The sequence below is a fragment of the Ambystoma mexicanum genome, chromosome 1p (assembly GCF_040938575.1).
Source record: "Ambystoma mexicanum isolate Mex_15411 chromosome 1p, UKY_AmexF1_1, whole genome shotgun sequence".
NCBI classification, from domain to species: domain Eukaryota; kingdom Metazoa; phylum Chordata; class Amphibia; order Caudata; family Ambystomatidae; genus Ambystoma; species Ambystoma mexicanum.
This window is the reverse complement of record NC_090921.1, coordinates 1,024,801,513-1,024,828,735: the sequence shown is the minus strand read 5'-3', so window position 1 is coordinate 1,024,828,735 and position 27,223 is coordinate 1,024,801,513. Positions and strand designations below refer to the sequence as shown.

General features: G+C 41.5%; 8 non-coding genes across 8 annotated transcripts; all 8 read left to right on the top strand.

Annotated features, from left to right (window-relative positions):
* Positions 1–3,304: 3,304 nt before the first annotated feature.
* On the top strand, positions 3,305–3,390 carry TRNAY-GUA (transfer RNA tyrosine (anticodon GUA)). The gene is given in 2 exon segments: positions 3,305–3,341; positions 3,355–3,390. It is a non-coding gene; the product is annotated as a tRNA-Tyr (tRNA).
* Positions 3,391–3,949: 559 nt separating this feature from the next.
* On the top strand, positions 3,950–4,035 carry TRNAY-GUA (transfer RNA tyrosine (anticodon GUA)). The gene is given in 2 exon segments: positions 3,950–3,986; positions 4,000–4,035. It is a non-coding gene; the product is annotated as a tRNA-Tyr (tRNA).
* Positions 4,036–6,533: 2,498 nt separating this feature from the next.
* Positions 6,534–6,619, top strand: TRNAY-GUA (transfer RNA tyrosine (anticodon GUA)). Its single transcript is given in 2 exon segments — positions 6,534–6,570; positions 6,584–6,619. It is a non-coding gene; the product is annotated as a tRNA-Tyr (tRNA).
* A 5,081-nt stretch (positions 6,620–11,700) lies between these two features.
* Positions 11,701–11,786, top strand: TRNAY-GUA (transfer RNA tyrosine (anticodon GUA)). The gene is given in 2 exon segments: positions 11,701–11,737; positions 11,751–11,786. It is a non-coding gene; the product is annotated as a tRNA-Tyr (tRNA).
* Positions 11,787–13,638: 1,852 nt separating this feature from the next.
* Positions 13,639–13,724, top strand: TRNAY-GUA (transfer RNA tyrosine (anticodon GUA)). Its single transcript is given in 2 exon segments — positions 13,639–13,675; positions 13,689–13,724. It is a non-coding gene; the product is annotated as a tRNA-Tyr (tRNA).
* Positions 13,725–14,283: 559 nt separating this feature from the next.
* Positions 14,284–14,369, top strand: TRNAY-GUA (transfer RNA tyrosine (anticodon GUA)). Its single transcript is given in 2 exon segments — positions 14,284–14,320; positions 14,334–14,369. It is a non-coding gene; the product is annotated as a tRNA-Tyr (tRNA).
* Positions 14,370–14,929: 560 nt separating this feature from the next.
* Positions 14,930–15,015, top strand: TRNAY-GUA (transfer RNA tyrosine (anticodon GUA)). Its single transcript is given in 2 exon segments — positions 14,930–14,966; positions 14,980–15,015. It is a non-coding gene; the product is annotated as a tRNA-Tyr (tRNA).
* A 1,195-nt stretch (positions 15,016–16,210) lies between these two features.
* On the top strand, positions 16,211–16,296 carry TRNAY-GUA (transfer RNA tyrosine (anticodon GUA)). The gene is given in 2 exon segments: positions 16,211–16,247; positions 16,261–16,296. It is a non-coding gene; the product is annotated as a tRNA-Tyr (tRNA).
* Positions 16,297–27,223: the final 10,927 nt, after the last annotated feature.

Below are 27,223 nucleotides of genomic sequence, written 5' to 3'. Positions count from 1 at the left end.
TTTTGCACGAATTGCAAGAGATGTTTACAAGTCGACGGTTGAAGTGGAAGCTCGTATTGAGTTTGCTAGAGAACGATTTGCCAAGCCTTCGATAGCTCAGTTGGTAGAGCGGAGGACTGTAGTGGTAAAACAGGCATCCTTAGGTCGCTGTTTCAAATCCGGCTCGAAGGACTTTTGCCAAATGCACATTGTATTGAATACTTGGAAAGTAAAATACTTGGAAAGTAAAATAACAGACAATTTATAATTATATTATATTTCATCACTGAAAATAGATGCCTTTTGCTTTGAGGCTGTGGCCACGTTATTTTTCTGTCCGACACCAATCTTCTTTGGTTTCCTGTGAGGTATTTTGGATCCCCATCTCTTGCTATGAACTGACAAAACAGCAGAATCCCCTTGACAATCTTGATTTCTCAAGGGAAATGGGAGAACACTATACACCATCCAAGATATTAAAATATTGTCAAGGCCGAACACTGATGAATACTCTGAGGAGATGGCCTGTGAGGCGCCGCCTTTCAACTTTTCCTCCTTTGTATGGTGGTCAGTAACACTGCGGAGGGGGTCATTTTTTTAATTGTGAACTGATGTGCTTTTACTCAATTCGGGAACCTGACAAGCCAAATTTGTAGTATTTTGCACGAATTGCAAGAGATGTTTGAATGTCGACGGTTGAAGTAGAAGCTCATATTGAGCTTGCTAGAGACTGATTTGCCAAGCCTTCGATAGCTCAGTTGGTAGAGCCGAGGACTGTAGTGGTAAAACAGGCATCCTTAGGTCGCTGGTTCAAATCCGGCTCGAAGGACTTTTGCCAAATGCACATTTTATTGAATACTTGGAAAGTAAAATACTTGGAAAGTAAAATAACAGACAATTTATAATTATATTATATTTCATCACTGAAAATAAATGCCTTTTGCTTTGAGGCTGTGACCACGTTATTTTTCTGTCCAACACAAATCTTCATTGGTTTCCTGTGAGGTGTTTTGGATCCCCATCTCTTGCTATGAACTGGCAAAACAGCAGAATCCCCTTGACAATCTTGATTTCTCAAGAGAAATGAGAGAACACTATACACCATCCAAGATATTAAAATATTGTCAAGGCCCAACGCGGCTGAATACTCTGAGGAGATGGCCTGTGAGGTGCCGCCTTTCAACTTTTCCCCCTTAGTATGGTGGTCAGTAACATGCGGGCGACTGCGGAGGGGGTCATTTTTTTAATTGTGAACTGATGTGCTTTTACTCAATTCGGGAACCTCACAAGCCAAATTTGTAGTATTTTGCACGAATTGCAAGAGATGTTTACAAGTCGACGGTTGAAGTGGAACCTCGTATTGAGTTTGCTAGAGAATGATTTGCCAAGCCTTCGAAAGCTCAGTTGGTAGAGCGGAAGACTGTAGTGGTAAAACAGGCATCCTTAGGTCGCTGGTTCAAATCCGGCTCGAAGGACTTTTGCCAAATGCAAATTTTATTGAATACTTGGAAAGTGAAATACTTGGAAAATAAAATAACAGACAATTTATAATTATATTATATTTCATCACTGAAAATAGATGCCTTTTGCTTTGAGGCTGTGGCCACGTTATGTTTCTGTCCAACACCAATCTTCATTGGTTGCCTGTGAGGTGTTTCGGATCCCCATCTCTTGCTATGAACTGGCAAAACAGCAGAATCCCCTTGACAATCTTGATTTCTCAAGGGAAATGAGAGAACAGTATACACCATCCAAGATATTAAAATATTGTCAAGGCCCAACACGGCTGAATACTCTGAGGAGATGGCCTGTGAGGCGCCGCCTTTCAACTTTTCCCCCTTAGTATGGTGGTCAGTAACATGCGGGAGACTGCGGAGGGGGTCATTTTTTTAATTGGGAACTGATGTGCTTTTACTCAATTCGGGAACCTCACAAGCCAAATTTGTAGTATTTTGCACGAATTGCAAGAGATGTTTACAAGTCGACGGTTGAAGTGGAAGCTCGTATTGAGTTTGCTAGAGAACGATTTGCCAAGCCTTCGATAGCTCAGTTGGTAGAGCGTGGGACTGTAGTGGTAAAACAGGCATCCTTAGGTCGCTGTTTCAAATCCGGCTCGAAGGACTTTTGCCAAATGCACATTGTATTGAATACTTGGAAAGTAAAATACTTGGAAAGTAAAATAACAGACAATTTATAATTATATTATATTTCATCACTGAAAATAGATGCCTTTTGCTTTGAGGCTGTGGCCACATTATTTTTCTGTCCAACACGAATCTTCATTGGTTTCCTGTCAGGTGTTTTGGATCCCCATCTCTTGCTATGAACTGGCAAAACAGCAGAATCCCCTTGACAATCTTGATTTCTAAAGGGAAATGAGAGAACACTATACACCATCCAAGATATTAAAATATTGTCAAGGCCCAACACGGCTGAATACTCTGAGGAGATGGCCTGTGAGGTGCCGCCTTTCAACTTTTCCCCCTTAGTATGGTGGTCAGTAACATGCGGGAGACTGCGGAGGGTGTCATTTTTTAATTGGGAACTGATGTGCTTTTACTCAATTCGGGAACGTCACAAGCCAAATTTGTAGTATTTTGCACGAATTGCAAGAGATGTTTACAAGTCGACGGTTGAAGTGGAAGCTCGTATTGAGTTTGCTACAGAACGATTTGCCAAGCCTTCGATAGCTCAGTTGGTAGAGCGGAGGACTGTAGTGGTAAAACAGGCATCCTTAGGTCGCTGTTTCAAATCCGGCTCGAAGGAATTTTGCCAAATGCACATTGTATTGAATACTTGGAAAGTAAAATACTTGGAAAGTAAAATAACAGACAATTTATAATTATATTATATTTCATCACTGAAAATAGATGCCTTTTGCTTTGAGGCTGTGGCCACGTTATTTTTCTGTCCGACACCAATCTTCGTTGGTTTCCTGTGAGGTATTTTGGATCCCCATCTCTTGCTATGAACTGACAAAACAGCAGAATCCCCTTGACAATCTTGATTTCTCAAGGGAAATGGGAGAACACTATACACCATCCAAGATATTAAAATATTGTCAAGGCCGAACACTGATGAATACTCTGAGGAGATGGCCTCTGAGGCGCCGCCTTTCAACTTTTCCTCCTTTGTATGTTGGTCAGTAACATGCGGGACACTGCGGAGGGGGTCATTTTTTTAATTGTGAACTGATGTGCTTTTACTCAATTCGGGAACCTCACAAGCCAAATTTGTAGTATTTTGCACGAATTGCAAGAGATGTTTGAATGTCGACGGTTGAAGTAGAAGCTCGTATTGAGCTTGCTAGAGTTGACTTGCCAAGCCTTTGATAGCTCAGTTGGTAGAGCGGAGGACTGTAGTGGTAAAACAGGCATCCTTAGGTCGCTGGTTCAAATCCGGCTCAAAGGACTTTTGCCAAATGCACATTTTATTGAATACTTGGAAAGTAAAATACTTGGAAAGTAAAATAACAGACAATTTATAATTATATTATATTTCATCACTGAAAATAGATGCCTTTTGCTTTGAGGCTGTGGCCACGTTATTTTTCTGTCCAACACGAATCTTCATTGGTTTCCTGTCAGGTGTTTTGGATCCCCATCTCTTGCTATGAACTGGCAAAACAGCAGAATCCCCTTGACAATCTTGATTTCTCAAGGGAAATGAGAGAACACTATACACCATCCAAGATATTAAAATATTGTCAAGGCCCAACGCGGCTGAATACTCTGAGGAGATGGCCTGTGAGGTGCCGCCTTTCAACTTTTCCCCCTTAGTATGGTGGTCAGTAACATGCGGGCGACTGCGGAGGGGGTCATTTTTTTAATTGTGAACTGATGTGCTTTTACTCAATTCGGGAACCTCACAAGCCAAATTTGTAGTATTTTGCACGAATTGCAAGAGATGTTTACAAGTCGACGGTTGAAGTGGAAGCTCGTATTGAGTTTGCTAGAGTTGACTTGCCAAGCCTTTGATAGCTCAGTTGGTAGAGCGGAGGACTGTAGTGGTAAAACAGGCATCCTTAGGTCGCTGGTTCAAATCCGGCTCAAAGGACTTTTGCCAAATGCACATTTTATTGAATACTTGGAAAGTAAAATACTTGGAAAGTAAAATAACAGACAATTTATAATTATATTATATTTCATCACTGAAAATAGATGCCTTTTGCTTTGAGGCTGTGGCCACGTTATTTTTCTGTCCAACACGAATCTTCATTGGTTTCCTGTCAGGTGTTTTGGATCCCCATCTCTTGCTATGAACTGGCAAAACAGCAGAATCCCCTTGACAATCTTGATTTCTCAAGGGAAATGAGAGAACACTATACACCATCCAAGATATTAAAATATTGTCAAGGCCCAACACGGCTGAATACTCTGAGGAGATGGCCTGTGAGGCGCCGCCTTTCAACTTTTCCCCCTTAGTATGGTGGTCATTAACATGCGGGAGACTGCGGAGGGGGTCATTTTTTTTAATTGGGAACTGATGTGCTTTTACTCAATTCGGGAACCTCACAAGCCAAATTTGTAGTATTTTGCACGAATTGCAAGAGATGTTTACAAGTCGACGGTTGAAGTGGAAGCTCGTATTGAGTTTGCTAGAGAACGATTTGCCAAGCCTTCGATAGCTCAGTTGGTAGAGCGTGGGACTGTAGTGGTAAAACAGGCATCCTTAGGTCGCTGTTTCAAATCCGGCTCGAAGGACTTTTGCCAAATGCACATTGTATTGAATACTTGGAAAGTAAAATACTTGGAAAGTAAAATAACAGACAATTTATAATTATATTATATTTCATCACTGAAAATAGATGCCTTTTGCTTTGAGGCTGTGGCCACGTTATTTTTCTGTCCAACACGAATCTTCATTGGTTTCCTGTCAGGTGTTTTGGATCCCCATCTCTTGCTATGAACTGGCAAAACAGCAGAATCCCCTTGACAATCTTGATTTCTCAAGGGAAATGAGAGAACACTATACACCATCCAAGATATTAAAATATTGTCAAGGCCCAACACGGCTGAATACTCTGAGGAGATGGCCTGTGAGGCGCCGCCTTTCAACTTTTCCCCCTTAGTATGGTGGTCATTAACATGCGGGAGACTGCGGAGGGGGTCATTTTTTTAATTGTGAACTGATGTGCTTTTACTCAATTCGGGAACCTCACAAGCCAAATTTGTAGTATTTTGCACGAATTGCAAGAGATGTTTACAAGTCGACGGTTGAAGTGGAAGCTCGTATTGAGTTTGCTAGAGAATGATTTGCCAAGCCTTCAAAAGCTCAGTTGGTAGAGCGGAGGACTGTAGTGGTAAAACAGGCATCCTTAGGTCGCTGGTTCAAATCCGGCTCGAAGGACTTCTGCCAAATGCAAATTTTATTGAATACTTGGAAAGTAAAATACTTGGAAAATAAAATAACAGAAAATTTATAATTATATTATATTTCATCACTGAAAATAGATGCCTTTTGCTTTGAGGCTGTGGCCACGTTATGTTTCTGTCCAACACCAATCTTCATTGGTTGCCTGTGAGGTGTTTCGGATCCCCATCTCTTGCTATGAACTGGCAAAACAGCAGAATCCCCTAACAATCTTGATTTCTCAAGGGAAATGAGAGAACAGTATACACCATCCAAGATATTAAAATATTGTCAAGGCCCAACACGGCTGAATACTCTGAGGAGATGGCCTGTGAGGCGCTGCCTTTCAACTTTTCCCCCTTAGTATGGTGGTCAGTAACATGCGGGAGACTGCGGAGGGGGTCATTTTTTTAATTGGGAACTGATGTGCTTTTACTCAATTCGGGAACGTCACAAGCCAAATTTGTAGTATTTTGCACGAATTGCAAGAGATGTTTACAAGTCGACGGTTGAAGTGGAAGCTCGTATTGAGTTTGCTAGAGAACGATTTGCCAAGCCTTCGATAGCTCAGTTGGTAGAGCGGAGGACTGTAGTGGTAAAACAGGCATCCTTAGGTCGCTGTTTCAAATCCGGTTCGAAGGACTTTTGCCAAATGCACATTGTATTGAATACTTGGAAAGTAAAATACTTGGAAAGTAAAATAACAGACAATTTATAATTATATTATATTTGATCACTGAAAATAGATGCCTTTTGCTTTGAGGCTGTGGCCACGTTATTTTTCTGTCCGACACCAATCTTCTTTGGTTTCCTGTGAGGTATTTTGGATCCCCATCTCTTGCTATGAACTGACAAAACAGCAGAATCCCCTTGACAATCTTGATTTCTCAAGGGAAATGGGAGAACACTATACACCATCCAAGATATTAAAATATTGTCAAGGCCGAACACTGATGAATACTCTGAGGAGATGGCCTGTGAGGCGCCGCCTTTCAACTTTTCCTCCTTTGTATGGTGGTCAGTAACATGCGGGACACTGCGGAGGGGGTCATTTTTTTAATTGTGAACTGATGTGCTTTTACTCAATTCGGGAACCTCACAAGCCAAATTTGTAGTATTTTGCACGAATTGCAAGAGATGTTTGAATGTCGACGGTTGAAGTAGAAGCTCGTATTGAGCTTGCTAGAGACTGATTTGCCAAGCCTTCGATAGCTCAGTTGGTAGAGCGGAGGACTGTAGTGGTAAAACAGGCATCCTTAGGTCGCTGGTTCAAATCCGGCTCGAAGGACTTTTGCCAAATGCACATTTTATTGAATACTTGGAAAGTAAAATACTTGGAAAGTAAAATAACAGACAATTTATAATTATATTATATTTCATCACTGAAAATAAATGCCTTTTGCTTTGAGGCTGTGACCACGTTATTTTTCTGTCCAACACGAATCTTCATTGGTTTCCTGTGAGGTGTTTTGGATCCCCATCTCTTGCTATGAACTGGCAAAACAGCAGAATCCCCTTGACAATCTTGATTTCTCAAGAGAAATGAGAGAACACTATACACCATCCAAGATATTAAAATATTGTCAAGGCCCAACGCGGCTGAATACTCTGAGGAGATGGCCTGTGAGGTGCCGCCTTTCAACTTTTCCCCCTTAGTATGGTGGTCAGTAACATGCGGGCGACTGCGGAGGGGGTCATTTTTTTAATTGTGAACTGATGTGCTTTTACTCAATTCGGGAACCTCACAAGCCAAATTTGTAGTATTTTGCACGAATTGCAAGAGATGTTTACAAGTCGACGGTTGAAGTGGAACCTCGTATTGAGTTTGCTAGAGAATGATTTGCCAAGCCTTCGAAAGCTCAGTTGGTAGAGCGGAGGACTGTAGTGGTAAAACAGGCATCCTTAGGTCGCTGGTTCAAATCCGGCTCGAAGGACTTTTGCCAAATGCAAATTTTATTGAATACTTGGAAAGTGAAATACTTGGAAAATAAAATAACAGACAATTTATAATTATATTATATTTCATCACTGAAAATAGATGCCTTTTGCTTTGAGGCTGTGGCCACGTTATGTTTCTGTCCAACACCAATCTTCATTGGTTGCCTGTGAGGTGTTTCGGATCCCCATCTCTTGCTATGAACTGGCAAAACAGCAGAATCCCCTTGACAATCTTGATTTCTCAAGGGAAATGAGAGAACAGTATACACCATCCAAGATATTAAAATATTGTCAAGGCCCAACACGGCTGAATACTCTGAGGAGATGGCCTGTGAGGCGCCGCCTTTCAACTTTTCCCCCTTAGTATGGTGGTCAGTAACATGCGGGAGACTGCGGAGGGGGTCATTTTTTTAATTGGGAACTGATGTGCTTTTACTCAATTCGGGAACGTCACAAGCCAAATTTGTAGTATTTTGCACGAATTGCAAGAGATGTTTACAAGTCGACGGTTGAAGTGGAAGCTCGTATTGAGTTTGCTAGAGACCGATTTGCCAAGCCTTCGATAGCTCAGTTGGTAGAGCGGAGGACTGTAGTGGTAAAACAGGCATCCGTAGGTCGCTGTTTCAAATCCGGCTCGAAGGAATTTTGCCAAATGCACATTGTATTGAATACTTGGAAAGTAAAATACTTGGAAAGTAAAATAACAGACAATTTATAATTATATTATATTTCATCACTGAAAATAGATGCCTTTTGCTTTGAGGCTGTGGCCACGTTATTTTTCTGTCCGACACCAATCTTCGTTGGTTTCCTGTGAGGTATTTTGGATCCCCATCTCTTGCTATGAACTGACAAAACAGCAGAATCCCCTTGACAATCTTGATTTCTCAAGGGAAATGGGAGAACACTATACACCATCCAAGATATTAAAATATTGTCAAGGCCGAACACTGATGAATACTCTGAGGAGATGGCCTGTGAGGCGCCGCCTTTCAACTTTTCCTCCTTTGTATGGTGGTCAGTAACATGCGGGACACTGCGGAGGGGGTCATTTTTTTAATTGTGAACTGATGTGCTTTTACTCAATTCGGGAACCTCACAAGCCAAATTTGTAGTATTTTGCACGAATTGCAAGAGATGTTTGAATGTCGACGGTTGAAGTAGAAGCTCGTATTGAGCTTGCTAGAGACTGATTTGCCAAGCCTTCGATAGCTCAGTTGGTAGAGCGGAGGACTGTAGTGGTAAAACAGGCATCCTTAGGTCGCTGGTTCAAATCCGGCTCAAAGGACTTTTGCCAAATGCACATTTTATTGAATACTTGGAAAGTAAAATACTTGGAAAATAAAATAACAGACAATTTATAATTATATTATATTTCATCACTGAAAATAGATGCCTTTTGCTTTGAGGCTGTGACCACGTTATTTTTCTGTCCAACACGAATCTTCATTGGTTTCCTGTGAGGTGTTTTGGATCCCCATCTCTTGCTATGAACTGGCAAAACAGCAGAATCCCCTTGACAATCTTGATTTCTCAAGAGAAATGAGAGAACACTATACACCATCCAAGATATTAAAATATTGTCAAGGCCCAACGCGGCTGAATACTCTGAGGAGATGGCCTGTGAGGTGCCGCCTTTCAACTTTTCCCCCTTAGTATGGTGGTCAGTAACATGCGGGCGACTGCGGAGGGGGTCATTTTTTTAATTGTGAACTGATGTGCTTTTACTCAATTCGGCAACCTCACAAGCCAAATTTGTAGTATTTTGCACGAATTGCAAGAGATGTTTACAAGTCGACGGTTGAAGTGGAAGCTCGTATTGAGTTTGCTAGAGTTGATTTGCCAAGCCTTTGATAGCCCAATTGGTAGAGCGGAGGACTGTAGTGGTAAAACAGGCATCCTTAGGTCGCTGGTTCAAATCCGGCTCAAAGGACTTTTGCCAAATGCACATTTTATTGAATACTTGGAAAGTAAAATACTTGGAAAGTAAAATAACAGACAATTTATAATTATATTATATTTCATCACTGAAAATAGATGCCTTTTGCTTTGAGGCTGTGGCCACGTTATTTTTCTGTCCAACACGAATCTTCATTGGTTTCCTGTCAGGTGTTTTGGATCCCCATCTCTTGCTATGAACTGGCAAAACAGCAGAATCCCCTTGACAATCTTGATTTCTCAAGGGAAATGAGAGAACACTATACACCATCCAAGATATTAAAATATTGTCAAGGCCCAACACGGCTGAATACTCTGAGGAGATGGCCTGTGAGGCGCCGCCTTTCAACTTTTCCCACTTAGTATAGTGGTCATTAACATGCGGGAGACTGCGGAGGGGGTCATTTTTTTAATTGGGAACTGATGTGCTTTTACTCAATTCGGGAACCTCACAAGCCAAATTTGTAGTATTTTGCACGAATTGCAAGAGATGTTTACAAGTCGACGGTTGAAGTGGAACCTCGTATTGAGTTTGCTAGAGAATGATTTGCCAAGCCTTCGAAAGCTCAGTTGGTAGAGCGGAGGACTGTAGTGGTAAAACAGGCATCCTTAGGTCGCTGGTTCAAATCCGGCTCAAAGGACTTTTGCCAAATGCAAATTTTATTGAATACTTGGAAAGTGAAATACTTGGAAAATAAAATAACAGACAATTTATAATTATATTATATTTCATCACTGAAAATAGATGCCTTTTGCTTTGAGGCTGTGGCCACGTTATGTTTCTGTCCAACACCAATCTTCATAGGTTGCCTGTGAGGTGTTTCGGATCCCCATCTCTTGCTATGAACTGGCAAAACAGCAGAATCCCCTTGACAATCTTGATTTCTCAAGGGAAATGAGAGAACAGTATACACCATCCAAGATATTAAAATATTGTCAAGGCCCAACACGGCTGAATACTCTGAGGAGATGACCTGTGAGGCGCCGCCTTTCAACTTTTCCCCCTTAGTATGGTGGTCAGTAACATGCGGGAGACTGCGGAGGGGGTCATTTTTTTAATTGGGAACTGATGTGCTTTTACTCAATTCGGGAACGTCACAAGCCAAATTTGTAGTATTTTGCACGAATTGCAAGAGATGTTTACAAGTCGACGGTTGAAGTGGAAGCTCGTATTGAGTTTGCTAGAGACCGATTTGCCAAGCCTTCGATAGCTCAGTTGGTAGAGCGGAGGACTGTAGTGGTAAAACAGGCATCCGTAGGTCGCTGTTTCAAATCCGGCTCGAAGGAATTTTGCCAAATGCACATTGTATTGAATACTTGGAAAGTAAAATACTTGGAAAGTAAAATAACAGACAATTTATAATTATATTATATTTCATCACTGAAAATAGATGCCTTTTGCTTTGAGGCTGTGGCCACGTTATTTTTCTGTCCGACACCAATCTTCGTTGGTTTCCTGTGAGGTATTTTGGATCCCCATCTCTTGCTATGAACTGACAAAACAGCAGAATCCCCTTGACAATCTTGATTTCTCAAGGGAAATGGGAGAACACTATACACCATCCAAGATATTAAAATATTGTCAAGGCCGAACACTGATGAATACTCTGAGGAGATGGCCTGTGAGGCGCCGCCTTTCAACTTTTCCTCCTTTGTATGGTGGTCAGTAACATGCGGGACACTGCGGAGGGGGTCATTTTTTTAATTGTGAACTGATGTGCTTTTACTCAATTCGGGAACCTCACAAGCCAAATTTGTAGTATTTTGCACGAATTGCAAGAGATGTTTGAATGTCGACGGTTGAAGTAGAAGCTCGTATTGAGCTTGCTAGAGACTGATTTGCCAAGCCTTCGATAGCTCAGTTGGTAGAGCGGAGGACTGTAGTGGTAAAACAGGCATCCTTAGGTCGCTGGTTCAAATCCGACTCGAAGGACTTTTGCCAAATGCACATTTTATTGAATACTTGGAAAGTAAAATACTTGGAAAGTAAAATAACAGACAATTTATAATTATATTATATTTCATCACTGAAAATAGATGCCTTTTGCTTTGAGGCTGTGACCACGTTATTTTTCTGTCCAACACGAATCTTCATTGGTTTCCTGTGAGGTGTTTTGGATCCCCATCTCTTGCTATGAACTGGCAAAACAGCAGAATCCCCTTGACAATCTTGATTTCTCAAGAGAAATGAGAGAACACTATACACCATCCAAGATATTAAAATATTGTCAAGGCCCAACGCGGCTGAATACTCTGAGGAGATGGCCTGTGAGGTGCCGCCTTTCAACTTTTCCCCCTTAGTATGGTGGTCAGTAACATGCGGGCGACTGCGGAGGGGGTCATTTTTTTAATTGTGAACTGATGTGCTTTTACTCAATTCGGCAAACTCACAAGCCAAATTTGTAGTATTTTGCACGAATTGCAAGAGATGTTTACAAGTCGACGGTTGAAGTGGAAGCTCGTATTGAGTTTGCTAGAGAATGATTTGCCAAGCCTTTGATAGCTCAGTTGGTAGAGCGGAGGACTGTAGTGGTAAAACAGGCATCCTTAGGTCGCTGGTTCAAATCCGGCTCAAAGGACTTTTGCCAAATGCACATTTTATTGAATACTTGGAAAGTAAAATACTTGGAAAGTAAAATAACAGACAATTTATAATTATATTATATTTCATCACTGAAAATAGATGCCTTTTGCTTTGAGGCTGTGGCCACGTTATTTTTCTGTCCAACACGAATCTTCATTGGTTTCCTGTCAGGTGTTTTGGATCCCCATCTCTTGCTATGAACTGGCAAAACAGCAGAATCCCCTTGACAATCTTGATTTCTCAAGGGAAATGAGAGAACACTATACACCATCCAAGATATTAAAATATTGTCAAGGCCCAACACGGCTGAATACTCTGAGGAGATGGCCTGTGAGGCGCCGCCTTTCAACTTTTCCCCCTTAGTATAGTGGTCATTAACATGCGGGAGACTGCGGAGGGGGTCATTTTTTTAATTGGGAACTGATGTGCTTTTTCTCAATTCGGGAACCTCACAAGCCAAATTTGTAGTATTTTGCACGAATTGCAAGAGATGTTTACAAGTCGACGGTTGAAGTGGAACCTCGTATTGAGTTTGCTAGAGAATGATTTGCCAAGCCTTCGAAAGCTCAGTTGGTAGAGCGGAGGACTGTAGTGGTAAAACAGGCATCCTTAGGTCGCTGGTTCAAATCCGGCTCAAAGGACTTTTGCCAAATGCAAATTTTATTGAATACTTGGAAAGTGAAATACTTGGAAAATAAAATAACAGACAATTTATAATTATATTATATTTCATCACTGAAAATAGATGCCTTTTGCTTTGAGGCTGTGGCCACGTTATGTTTCTGTCCAACACCAATCTTCATTGGTTGCCTGTGAGGTGTTTCGGATCCCCATCTCTTGCTATGAACTGGCAAAACAGCAGAATCCCCTTGACAATCTTGATTTCTCAAGGGAAATGAGAGAACAGTATACACCATCCAAGATATTAAAATATTGTCAAGGCCCAACACGGCTGAATACTCTGAGGAGATGGCCTGTGAGGCGCCGCCTTTCAACTTTTCCCCCTTAGTATGGTGGTCAGTAACATGCGGGAGACTGCGGAGGGGGTCATTTTTTTAATTGGGAACTGATGTGCTTTTACTCAATTCGGGAACGTCACAAGCCAAATTTGTAGTATTTTGCACGAATTGCAAGAGATGTTTACAAGTCGACGGTTGAAGTGGAAGCTCGTATTGAGTTTGCTAGAGAACGATTTGCCAAGCCTTCGATAGCTCAGTTGGTAGAGCGGAGGACTGTAGTGGTAAAACAGGCATCCGTAGGTCGCTGTTTCAAATCCGGCTCGAAGGAATTTTGCCAAATGCACATTGTATTGAATACTTGGAAAGTAAAATACTTGGAAAGTAAAATAACAGACAATTTATAATTATATTATATTTCATCACTGAAAATAGATGCCTTTTGCTTTGAGGCTGTGGCCACGTTATTTTTCTGTCCGACACCAATCTTCGTTGGTTTCCTGTGAGGTATTTTGGATCCCCATCTCTTGCTATGAACTGACAAAACAGCAGAATCCCCTTGACAATCTTGATTTCTCAAGGGAAATGGGAGAACACTATACACCATCCAAGATATTAAAATATTGTCAAGGCCGAACACTGATGAATACTCTGAGGAGATGGCCTGTGAGGCGCCGCCTTTCAACTTTTCCTCCTTTGTATGGTGGTCAGTAACATGCGGGACACTGCGGAGGGGGTCATTTTTTTAATTGTGAACTGATGTGCTTTTACTCAATTCGGGAACCTCACAAGCCAAATTTGTAGTATTTTGCACGAATTGCAAGAGATGTTTGAATGTCGACGGTTGAAGTAGAAGCTCGTATTGAGCTTGCTAGAGACTGATTTGCCAAGCCTTCGATAGCTCAGTTGGTAGAGCGGAGGACTGTAGTGGTAAAACAGGCATCCTTAGGTCGCTGGTTCAAATCCGGCTCGAAGGACTTTTGCCAAATGCACATTTTATTGAATACTTGGAAAGTAAAATACTTGGAAAGTAAAATAACAGACAATTTATAATTATATTATATTTCATCACTGAAAATAGATGCCTTTTGCTTTGAGGCTGTGACCACGTTATTTTTCTGTCCAACACGAATCTTCATTGGTTTCCTGTGAGGTGTTTTGGATCCCCATCTCTTGCTATGAACTGGCAAAACAGCAGAATCCCCTTGACAATCTTGATTTCTCAAGAGAAATGAGAGAACACTATACACCATCCAAGATATTAAAATATTGTCAAGGCCCAACGCGGCTGAATACTCTGAGGAGATGGCCTGTGAGGTGCCGCCTTTCAACTTTTCCCCCTTAGTATGGTGGTCAGTAACATGCGGGCGACTGCGGAGGGGGTCATTTTTTTAATTGTGAACTGATGTGCTTTTACTCAATTCGGCAACCTCACAAGCCAAATTTGTAGTATTTTGCACGAATTGCAAGAGATGTTTACAAGTCGACGGTTGAAGTGGAAGCTCGTATTGAGTTTGCTAGAGTTGATGTGCCAAGCCTTTGATAGCTCAGTTGGTAGAGCGGAGGACTGTAGTGGTAAAACAGGCATCCTTAGGTCGCTGGTTCAAATCCGGCTCAAAGGACTTTTGCCAAATGCACATTTTATTGAATACTTGGAAAGTAAAATACTTGGAAAGTAAAATAACAGACAATTTATAATTATATTATATTTCATCACTGAAAATAGATGCCTTTTGCTTTGAGGCTGTGGCCACGTTATTTTTCTGTCCAACACGAATCTTCATTGGTTTCCTGTCAGGTGTTTTGGATCCCCATCTCTTGCTATGAACTGGCAAAACAGCAGAATCCCCTTGACAATCTTGATTTCTCAAGGGAAATGAGAGAACACTATACACCATCCAAGATATTAAAATATTGTCAAGGCCCAACACGGCTGAATACTCTGAGGAGATGGCCTGTGAGGCGCCGCCTTTCAACTTTTCCCCCTTAGTATAGTGGTCATTAACATGCGGGAGACTGCGGAGGGTGTCATTTTTTTAATTGGGAACTGATGTGCTTTTACTCAATTCGGGAACCTCACAAGCCAAATTTGTAGTATTTTGCACGAATTGCAAGAGATGTTTACAAGTCGACGGTTGAAGTGGAAGCTCGTATTGAGTTTGCTAGAGAATGATTTGCCAAGCCTTTGATAGCTCAGTTGGTAGAGCGGAGGACTGTAGTGGTAAAACAGGCATCCTTAGGTCGCTGGTTCAAATCCGGCTCGAAGGACTTTTGCCAAATGCACATTTTGGAAAGTAAAATACTTGGAAAGTAAAATAACAGACAATTTAGAATTATATTATATTTCATCACTGAAAATAGATGCCTTTTGCTTTGAGGCTGTGGCCACGTTATTTTTCTGTCCAACACGAATCTTCATTGGTTTCCTGTCAGGTGTTTTGGATCCCCATCTCTTGCTATGAACTGGCAAAACAGCAGAATCCCCTTGACAATCTTGATTTCTCAAGGGAAATGAGAGAACACTATACACCATCCAAGATATTAAAATATTGTCAAGGCCCAACACGGCTGAATACTCTGAGGAGATGGCCTGTGAGGCGCCGCCTTTCAACTTTTCCCCCTTAGTATGGTGGTCATTAACATGCGGGAGACTGCGGAGGGGGTCATTTTTTTAATTGGGAACTGATGTGCTTTTACTCAATTCGGGAACCTCACTTGCCAAATTTGTAGTATTTTGCACGAATTGCAAGAGATGTTTACAAGTCGACGGTTGAAGTGGAAGCTCGTATTGAGTTTGCTAGAGAATGATTTGCCAAGCCTTCGAAAGCTCAGTTGGTAGAGCGGAGGACTGTAGTGGTAAAACAGGCATCCTTAGGTCGCTGGTTCAAATCCGGCTCGAAGGACTTTTGCCAAATGCAAATTTTATTGAATACTTGGAAAGTAAAATACTTGGAAAATAAAATAACAGACAATTTATAATTATATTATATTTCATCACTGAAAATAGATGCCTTTTGCTTTGAGGCTGTGGCCACGTTATGTTTCTGTCCAACACCAATCTTCATTGGTTTCCTGTGAGGTGTTTCGGATCCCCATCTCTTGCTATGAACTGGCAAAACAGCAGAATCCCCTTGACAATCTTGATTTCTCAAGGGAAATGAGAGAACAGTATACACCATCCAAGATATTAAAATATTGTCAAGGCCCAACACGGCTGAATACTCTGAGGAGATGGCCTGTGAGGCGCCGCCTTTCAACTTTTCCCCCTTAGTATGGTGGTCAGTAACATGCGGGAGACTGCGGAGGGGGTCATTTTTTTAATTGGCAACTGATGTGCTTTTACTCAATTCGGGAACGTCACAAGCCAAATTTGTAGTATTTTGCACGAATTGCAAGAGATGTTTACAAGTCGACGGTTGAAGTGAAAGCTCGTATTGAGTTTGCTAGAGAATGATTTGCCAAGCCTTCGATAGCTCAGTTGGTAGAGCGGAGGACTGTAGTGGTAAAACAGGCATCCTTAGGTCGCTGGTTCAAATCCGGCTCGAAGGACTTTTGCCAAATGCACATTTTATTGAATACTTGAAAAGTAAAATACTTGGAAAGTAAAATAACAGACAATTTATAATTATATTCTATTTCATCACTGAAAATAGATGCCTTTTGCTTTGAGGCTGTGGCCACGTTATTTTTCTGTCCGACACCAATCTTCGTTGGTTTCCTGTGAGGTATTTTGGATCCCCATCTCTTGCTATGAACTGACAAAACAGCAGAATCCCCTTGACAATCTTGATTTCTCAAGGGAAATGGGAGAACACTATACACCATCCAAGATATTAAAATATTGTCAAGGCCGAACACTGATGAATACTCTGAGGAGATGGCCTGTGAGGCGCCGCCTTTCAACGTTTCCTCCTTTGTATGGTGGTCAGTAACATGCGGGAGACTGCGGAGGGGGTCATTTTTTTAATTGTGAACTGATGTGCTTTTACTCAATTCGGGAACCTCACAAGCCAAATTTGTAGTATTTTGCACGAATTGCAAGAGATGTTTGAATGTCGAAGGTTGAAGTGGAAGCTCGTATTGAGCTTGCTAGAGACTGATTTGCCAAGCCTTCGATAGCTCAGTTGGTAGAGCTGAGGACTGTAGTGGTAAAACAGGCATCCTTAGGTCGCTGGTTCAAATCTGGCTCGAAGGACTTTTGCCAAATGCACATTTTATTGAATACTTGGAAAGTAAAATACTCGGAAAGTAAAATAACAGACAATTTATAATTATATTATATTTCATCACTGAAAATAGATGCCTTTTGCTTTGGGGCTGTGACCACGTTATTTTTCTGTCCAACACGAATCTTCATTGGTTTCCTGTGAGGTGTTTTGGATCCCCATCTCTTGCTATGAACTTGCAAAACAGCAGAATCCCCTTGACAATCTTGATTTCTCAAGAGAAATGAGAGAACACTATACACCATCCAAGATATTAAAATATTGTCAAGGCCCAACGCGGCTGAATACTCTGAGGAGATGGCCTGTGAGGTGCCGCCTTTCAACTTTTCCCCCTTAGTATGGTGGTCAGTAACATGCGGGCGACTGCGGAGGGGGTCATTTTTTTAATTGGGAACTGATGTGCTTTTACTCAATTCGGGAACCTCACAAGCCAATTTTGTGGTATTTTGCACGAATTGCAAGAGATGTTTACAAGTCGACGGTTGAAGTGGAAGCTCGTATTGAGTTTGCTAGAGTTGATTTGCCAAGCCTTCGATAGCTCAGTTGGTAGAGCGGAGGTCTGTAGTGGTAAAACAGGCATCCTTAGGTTGCTGGTTCAAATCCGGCTCTTAGGACTCTTGCCAAATGCACATTTTATTGAATACTAGGAAAGTAAAATACTTGGAAAGTAAAATAACAGACAATTTATAATTATATTATATTTCATCACTGAAAATAGATGCCTTTTGCTTTGAGGCTGTGGCCACGTTATATTTCTGTCCAACACGAATCTTCATTGGTTTCCTGTCAGGTATTTTGGATCCCCATCTCTTGCTATGAACTGGCAAAACAGCAGAATCCCCTTGACAATCTTGATTTCTCAAGGGAAATGAGAGAACACTATACACCATCCAAGATATTAAAATATTGTCAAGGCCCAACGCGGCTGAATACTCTGAGGAGATGGCCTGTGAGGTGCCGCCTTTCAACTTTTCCCCCTTAGTATGGTGGTCAGTAACATGCGGGCGACTGCGGAGGGGGTCATTTTTTTAATTGGGAACTGATGTGCTTTTACTCAATTCGGGAACCTCACAAGCCAAATTTGTAGTATTTTGCACGAATTGCAAGAGATGTTTACAAGTCGACGGTTGAAGTGGAAGCTCGTATTGAGTTTGCTAGAGTTGATTTGCCAAGCCTTCGATAGCTCAGTTGGTAGAGCGGAGGTCTGTAGTGGTAAAACAGGCATCCTTAGGTCGTTGGTTCAAATCCGGCTCTTAGGACTCTTGCCAAATGCACATTTTATTGAATACTTGGAAAGTAAAATACTTGGAAAGTAAAATAACAGACAATTTATAATTATATTATATTTCATCACTGAAAATAGATGCCTTTTGCTTTGAGGCTGTGGCCACGTTATATTTCTGTCCAACACGAATCTTCATTGGTTTCCTGTCAGGTATTTTGGATCCCCATCTCTTGCTATGAACTGGCAAAACAGCAGAATCCCCTTGACAATCTTGATTTCTCAAGGGAAATGAGAGAACACTATACACCATCCAAGATATTAAAATATTGTCAAGGCCGAACACTGATGAATACTCTGAGGAGATGGCCTGTGAGGCACCGCCTTTCAACTTTTCCTCCTTAGTATGGTGGTCAGTAACATGCGGGAGACTGCAGAGGGGGTCATTTTTTTAATTGTGAACTGATGTGCTTTTACTCAATTCGGGAACCTCACAAGCCAAATTTGTAGTATTTTGCACGAATTGCAAGAGATGTTTGAATGTCGACGGTTGAAGTGGAAGCTCGTATTGAGCTTGCTAGAGACTGATTTGCAAAGCCTTCGATAGCTCAGTTGGTAGAGCAGATGACTGTAGTGGTAAAACAGGCATTCTTAGGTCGCTGGTTCAAATCCAGATTGAAGGACTTTTGCCAAATGCAAATTTTATTGAATACTTGGAAAGTAAAATGCTTGGAAAATAAAATAACAGACAATTTATAATTATATTATATTTCATCACTGAAAATAGATGCCTTTTGCTATGAGGCTGTGGCCACGTTATGTTTCTGTCCGACACCAATCTTCTTTGGTTTCCTGTGAGGTGTTTTGGATCCCCATCTCTTGCTATGAACTGACAAAACAGCAGAATCCCCTTGACAATCTTGATTTCTCAAGGGAAATGGGAGAACACTATACACCATCCAAGACATTAAAATATTGTCAAGGCCCAACACGGCTGAATACTCTGAGGAGATGGCCTGTGAGGCGCGCCTTTCAACTTTTCCCCCTTAGTATGGTGGTCATTAACATGCGGGAGACTGCGGAGGGGGTCATTTTTTTAATTGGGAACTGATGTGCTTTTACTCAATTCGGGAACCTCACAAGCCAAATTTGTAGTATTTTGCACGAATTGCAAGAGATGTTTACAAGTCGACGGTTGAAGTGGAAGCTCGTATTGAGTTTGCTAGAGAATGATTTGCCAAGCCTTCGAAAGCTCAGTTGGTAGAGCGGAGGACTGTAGTGGTAAAACGGGCATCCTTAGGTTGCTGGTTCAAATCCGGCTCGAAGGACTTTTGCCAAATGCACATTTTGGAAAGTAAAATACTTGGAAAGTAAAATAACAGACAATTTATAATTATATTATATTTCATCACTGAAAATAGATGCCTTTTGCTTTGAGGCTGTGGCCACGTTATTTTTCTGTCCAACACGAATCTTCATTGGTTTCCTGTCAGGTGTTTTGGATCCCCATCTCTTGCTATGAACTGGCAAAACAGCAGAATCCCCTTGACAATCTTGATTTCTCAAGGGAAATGAGAGAACACTATACACCATCCAAGATATTAAAATATTGTCAAGGCCCAACACGGCTGAATACTCTGAGGAGATGGCCTGTGAGGCGCCGCCTTTCAACTTTTCCTCCTTAGTATGGTGGTCAGTAACATGCGGGAGACTGCGGAGGGGGTCATTTTTTTTAATTGTGAACTGATGTGCTTTTACTCAATTCGGGAACCTCACAAGCCAAATTTGTAGTATTTTGCACGAATTGCAAGAGATGTTTACAAGTCGACGGTTGAAGTGGAAGCTCGTATTGAGTTTGCTAGAGAATGATTTGCCAAGCCTTCGAAAGCTCAGTTGGTAGAGCGGAGGACTGTAGTGGTAAAACAGGCATCCTTAGGTTGCTGGTTCAAATCCGGCTCGAAGGACTTTTGCCAAATGCACATTTTGGAAAGTAAAATACTTGGAAAGTAAAATAACAGACAATTTAGAATTATATTATATTTCATCACTGAAAATAGATGCCTTTTGCTTTGAGGCTGTGGCCACGTTATTTTTCTGTCCAACACGAATCTTCATTGGTTTCCTGTCAGGTGTTTTGGATCCCCATCTCTTGCTATGAACTGGCAAAACAGCAGAATCCCCTTGACAATCTTGATTTCTCAAGGGAAATGAGAGAACCCTATACACCATCCAAGATATTAAAATATTGTCAAGGCCCAACACGGCTGAATACTCTGAGGAGATGGCCTGTGAGGCGCCGCCTTTCAACTTTTCCTCCTTAGTATGGTGGTCAGTAACATGCGGGAGACTGCGGAGGGGGTCATTTTTTTAATTGTGAACTGATGTGCTTTTACTCAATTCGGGAACCTCACAAGCCAAATTTGTAGTATTTTGCACGAATTGCAAGAGATGTTTGAATGTCGACGGTTGAAGTGGAAGCTCGTATTGAGATTGCTAGAGACTGATTTGCCAAGCCTTCGATAGCTCAGTTGGTACAGCGGAGGACTGTAGTGGTAAAACAGGCATCCTTAGGTCGCTGGTTAAAATCCGGCTCGAAGGACTTTTGCCAAATGCACATTTTATTGAATACTTGGAAAGTAAAATACTTGGAAAGTAAAATAACAGACAATTTATAATTATATTATATTTCATCACTGAAAATAGATGCCTTTTGCTTTGAGGCTGTGACCATGTTATTTTTCTGTCCAACACCAATCTTCATTGGTTTCCTGTGAGGTGTTTCGGATCCCCATCTCTTGCTATGAACTGGCAAAACAGCAGAATCCCCTTGACAATCTTGATTTCTCAAGGGAAATGAGAGAACACTATACACCATCCAAGATATTAAAATATTGTCAAGGCCCAACACGGCTGAATACTCTGAGGAGATGGCCTGTGAGGCGCCGCCTTTCAACTTTTCCCCCTTAGTATAGTGGTCATTAACATGCGGGAGACTGCGGAGGGGGTCATTTTTTTGATTGGGAACTGATGTGCTTTTACTCAATTCGGGAACCTCACAAGCCAAATTTGTAGTATTTTGCACGAATTGCAAGAGATGTTTACAAGTCGACGGTTGAAGTGGAAGCTCGTATTGAGTTTGCTAGAGAATGATTTGCCAAGCCTTTGATAGCTCAGTTGGTAGAGCAAAGGACTGTAGTGGTAAAACAGGCATCCTTAGGTCGCTGGTTCAAATCCGGCTCGAAGGCCTTTTGCCAAATGCACATTTTGGAAAGTAAAATACTTGGAAAGTAAAATAACAGACAATTTAGAATTATATTATATTTCATCACTGAAAATAGATGCCTTTTGCTTTGAGGCTGTGGCCACGTTATTTTTCTATCCAACACGAATCTTCATTGGTTTCCTGTCAGGTGTTTTGGATCCCCATCTCTTGCTATGAACTGGCAAAACAGCAGAATCCCCTTGACAATCTTGATTTCTCAAGGGAAATGAGAGAACACTATACACCATCCAAGATATTAAAATATTGTCAAGGCCCAACACGGCTGAATACTCTGAGGAGATGGCCTGTGAGGCGCCGCCTTTCAACTTTTCCCCCTTAGTATGGTGGTCATTAACATGCGGGAGTCTGCGGAGGGGGTCATTTTTTTAATTGGGAACTGATGTGCTTTTACTCAATTCGGGAACCTCACTTGCCAAATTTGTAGTATTTTGCACGAATTGCAAGAGATGTTTACAAGTCGACGGTTGAAGTGGACGCTCGTATTGAGTTTGCTAGAGAATGATTTGCCAAGCCTTCGAAAGCTCAGTTGGTAGAGCGGAGGACTGTAGTGGTAAAACAGGCATCCTTAGGTCGCTGGTTCAAATCCGGCTCGAAGGACTTTTGCCAAATGCAAATTTTATTGAATACTTGGAAAGTAAAATACTTGGAAAATAAAATAACAGACAATTTATAATTATATTATATTTCATCACTGAAAATAGATGCCTTTTGCTTTGAGGCTGTGGCCACGTTATGTTTCTGTCCAACACCAATCTTCATTGGTTTCCTGTGAGGTGTTTCGGATCCCCATCTCTTGCTATGAACTGACAAAACAGCAGAATCCCCTTGACAATCTTGATTTCTCAAGGGAAATGGGAGAACACTATACACCATCCAAGATATTAAAATATTGTCAAGGCCGAACACTGATGAATACTCTGAGGAGATGGCCTGTGAGGCGCCGCCTTTCAACTTTTCCTCCTTTGTATGGTGGTCAGTAACATGCGGGAGACTGCGGAGGGGGTCATTTTTTTAATTGTGAACTGATGTGCTTTTACTCAATTCGGGAACCTCACAAGCCAAATTTGTAGTATTTTGCACGAATTGCAAGAGATGTTTGAATGTTGAAGGTTGAAGTGGAAGCTCGTATTGAGCTTGCTAGAGACTGATTTGCCAAGCCTTCGATATCTCAGTTGGTAGAGCGGAGGACTGTAGTGGTAAAACAGGCATCCTTAGGTCGCTGGTTCAAATCCGGCTCGAAGGACTTTTGCCAAATGCACATTTTATTGAATACTTGGAAAGTAAAATACTTGGAAAGTAAAATAACAGACAATTTATAATTATATTATATTTCATCACTGAAAATAGATGCCTTTTGCTTTGAGGCTGTGACCACGTTGTTTTAATGTCCAAACGAATCTTCATTGGTTTCCTGTGAGGTGTTTTGGATCCCCATCTCTTGCTATGAACTGGCAAAACAGCAGAATCCCCTTGACAATCTTGATTTCTCAAGAGAAATGAGAGAACACTATACACCATCCAAGATATTAAAATATTGTCAAGGCCCAACGCGGCTGAATACTCTGAGGAGATGGCCTGTGAGGTGCCGCCTTTCAACTTTTCCCCCTTAGTATGGTGGTCAGTAACATGCGGGCGACTGCGGAGGGGGTCATTTTTTTAATTGGGAACTGATGTGCTTTTACTCAATTCGGGAACCTCACAAGCCAAATTTGTAGTATTTTGCACGAATTGCAAGAGATGTTTACAAGTCGACGGTTGAAGTGGAAGCTCGTATTGAGTTTGCTAGAGTTGCTTTGCCAAGCCTTCGATAGCTCAGGTGGTAGAGCGGAGGACTGTAGTGGTAAAACAGGCATCCTTAGATTGCTGGTTCAAATCCAGCTCGAAGGACTCTTGCCAAATGCACATTTTATTGAATACTAGGAAAGTAAAATACTTGGAAAGTAAAATAACAGACAATTTATAATTATATTATATTTCATCACTGAAAATAGATGCCTTTTGCTTTGAGGCTGTGGCCACGTTATATTTCTGTCCAACACGAATCTTCATTGGTTTCCTGTCAGGTATTTTGGATCCCCATCTCTTGCTATGAACTGGCAAAACAGCAGAATCCCCTTGACAATCTTGATTTCTCAAGGGAAATGAGAGAACACTATACACCATCCAAGATATTAAAATATTGTCAAGGCCCAACGCGGCTGAATACTCTGAGGAGATGGCCTGTGAGGTGCCGCCTTTCAACTTTTCCCCCTTTGTATGGTGGTCAGTAACATGCGGGCGACTGCAGAGGGGGTCATTTTTTTAATTGGGAACTGATGTGCTTTTACTCAATTCGGGAACCTCACAAGCCAAATTTGTAGTATTTTGCACGAATTGCAAGAGATGTTTACAAGTCGACGGTTGAAGTGGAAGCTCGTATTGAGTTTGCTAGAGTTGATTTGCCAAGCCTTCGATAGCTCAGTTGGTAGAGCGGAGGTCTGTAGTGATAAAACAGGCATCCTTAGGTCGTTGGTTCAAATCCGGCTTTTAGGACTCTTGCCAAATGCACATTTTATTGAATACTTGGAAAGTAAAATACTTGGAAAGTAAAATAACAGACAATTTATAATTATATTATATTTCATCACTGAAAATAGATGCCTTTTGCTTTGAGGCTGTGGCCACGTTATATTTCTGTCCAACACGAATCTTCATTGGTTTCCTGTCAGGTATTTTGGATCCCCATCTCTTGCTATGAACTGGCAAAACAGCAGAATCCCCTTGACAATCTTGATTTCTCAAGGGAAATGAGAGAACACTATACACCATCCAAGATATTAAAATATTGACAAGGCCCAACACGGCTGAATACTCTGAGGAGATAGCCTGTGAGGCGCCGCCTTTCAACTTTTCCCCCTTAGTATAGTGGTCATTAACATGCGGGAGACTGCGGAGGGGGTCATTTTTTTAATTGTGAACTGATGTGCTTTTACTCAATTCGGGAACCTCACAAGCCAAATTTTTAGTATTTTGCACGAATTGCAAGAGATGTTTGAATGTCGAAGGTTGAAGTGGAAGCTCGTATTGAGCTTGCTAGAGACTGATTTTCCAAGCCTTCGATAGCTCAGTTGGTAGAGCGGAGGACTGTAGTGGTAAAACAGGCATCCTTAGGTCGCTGGTTCAAATGCGGCTCGAAGGACTTTTGCCAATTGCACATTTTATTGAATACTTGGAAAGTAAAATACTTGGAAAGTAAAATAACAGACAATTTATAATTATATTATATTTCATCACTGAAAATAGATGCCTTTTGCTTTGAGGCTGTGACCACGTTATTTTTCTGTCCAACACGAATCTTCATTGGTTTCCTGTCAGGTATTTTGGATCCCCATCTCTTGCTATGAACTTGCAAAACAGCAGAATCCCCTTGACAATCTTGATTTCTCAAGAGAAATGAGAGAACACTATACACCATCCAAGATATTAAAATATTGTCAAGGCCCAACGCGGCTGAATACTCTGAGGAGATGGCCTGTGAGGTGCCGCCTTTCAACTTTTCCCCCTTAGTATGGTGGTCAGTAACATGCGGGCGACTGCGGAGGGGGTCATTTTTTTAATTGGGAACTGATGTGCTTTTACTCAATTCGGGAACCTCACAAGCCAAATTTGTGGTATTTTGCACGAATTGCAAGAGATGTTTACAAGTCGACGGTTGAAGTGGAAGCTCGTATTGAGTTTGCTAGAGTTGTCTTGCCAAGCCTTCGATAGCTCAGTTGGTAGAGCGGAGGTCTGTAGTGGTAAAACAGGCATCCTTAGGTTGCTGGTTCAAATCCGGCTCTTAGGACTCTTGCCAAATGCACATTTTATTGAATACTAGGAAAGTAAAATACTTGGAAAGTAAAATATCAGACAATTTATAATTATATTATATTTCATCACTGAAAATAGATGCCTTTTGCTTTGAGGCTGTGGCCACGTTATATTTCTGTCCAACACGAATCTTCATTGGTTTCCTGTCAGGTATTTTGGATCCCCATCTCTTGCTATGAACTGGCAAAACAGCAGAATCCCCTTGACAATCTTGATTTCTCAAGGGAAATGAGAGAACACTATACACCATCCAAGATATTAAAATATTGTCAAGGTCCAACGCGGCTGAATACTCTGAGGAGATGGCCTGTGAGGTGCCGCCTTTCAACTTTTCCCCCTTAGTATGGTGGTCAGTAACATGCGGGCGACTGCGGAGGGGGTCATTTTTTTAATTGGGAACTGATGTGCTTTTACTCAATTCGGGAACCTCACAAGCCAAATTTGTAGTATTTTGCACGAATTGCAAGAGATGTTTACAAGTCGACGGTTGAAGTGGAAGCTCGTATTGAGTTTGCTAGAGTTGATTTGCCAAGCCTTCGATAGCTCAGTTGGTAGAGCGGAGGTCTGTAGTGGTAAAACAGGCATCCTTAGGTCGTTGGTTCAAATCCGGCTCTTAGGACTCTTGCCAAATGCAAATTTTATTGAATACTTGGAAAGTAAAATACTTGGAAAGTAAAATAACAGACAATTTATAATTATATTATATTTCATCACTGAAAATAGATGCCTTTTGCTTTGAGGCTGTGGCCACGTTATTTTTCTGTCCGACACCAATCCTCGTTGGTTTCCTGTGAGGTGTTTTGGATCCCCATCTCTTGCTATGAACTGACAAAACAGCAGAATCCCCTTGACAATCTTGATTTCTCAAGGGAAATGGGAGAACACCATACACCATCCAAGATATTAAAATATTGTCAAGGCCGAACACTGATGAATACTCTGAGGAGATGGCCTGTGAGGCACCGCCTTTCAACTTTTCCTCCTTAGTATGGTGGTCAGTAACATGCGGGAGACTGCGGAGGCGGTCATTTTTTTAATTGGGAACTGATGTGCTTTTACTCAATTCGGGAACCTCACAAGCCAAATTTGTAGTATTTTGCACGAATTGCAAGATATGTTTGCATGTCGACGGTTGAAGTGGAAGCTCGAATTGAGCTTGCTAGAGAGTGGTTTGCCAAGCCTTCGATAGCTCAGTTGGTAGAGGAGAGGACTGTAGTGGTAAAACAGGCATCCTTAGGTCGGTGGTTCAAATCCAGATTGAAGGACTTTTGCCAAATGCAAATTTTATTGAATACTTGGAAAGTAAAATGCTTGGAAAATAAAATAACAGACAATTTATAATTATATTATATTTCATCACTGAAAATAGATGCCTTTTGCTTTGAGGCTGTGGCCACGTTATGTTTCTGTCCGACACCAATCTTCTTTGGTTTCCTGTGAGGTGTTTTGGATCCCCATCTCTTGCTATGAACTGACAAAACAGCAGAATCCCCTTGACAATCTTGATTTCTCAAGGGAAATGGGAGAACACTATACACCATCCAAGACATTAAAATATTGTCAAGGCCCAACACGGCTGAATACTCTGAGGAGATGGCCTGTGAGGCGCGCCTTTCAACTTTTCCCCCTTAGTATGGTGGTCATTAACATGCGGGAGACTGCGGAGGGGGTCATTTTTTTAATTGGGAACTGATGTGCTTTTACTCAATTCGGGAACCTCACAAGCCAAATTTGTAGTATTTTGCACGAATTGCAAGAGATGTTTACAAGTCGACGGTTGAAGTGGAAGCTCGTATTGAGTTTGCTAGAGAATGATTTGCCAAGCCTTCGAAAGCTCAGTTGGTAGAGCGGAGGACTGTAGTGGTAAAACAGGCATCCTTAGGTCACTGGTTCAAA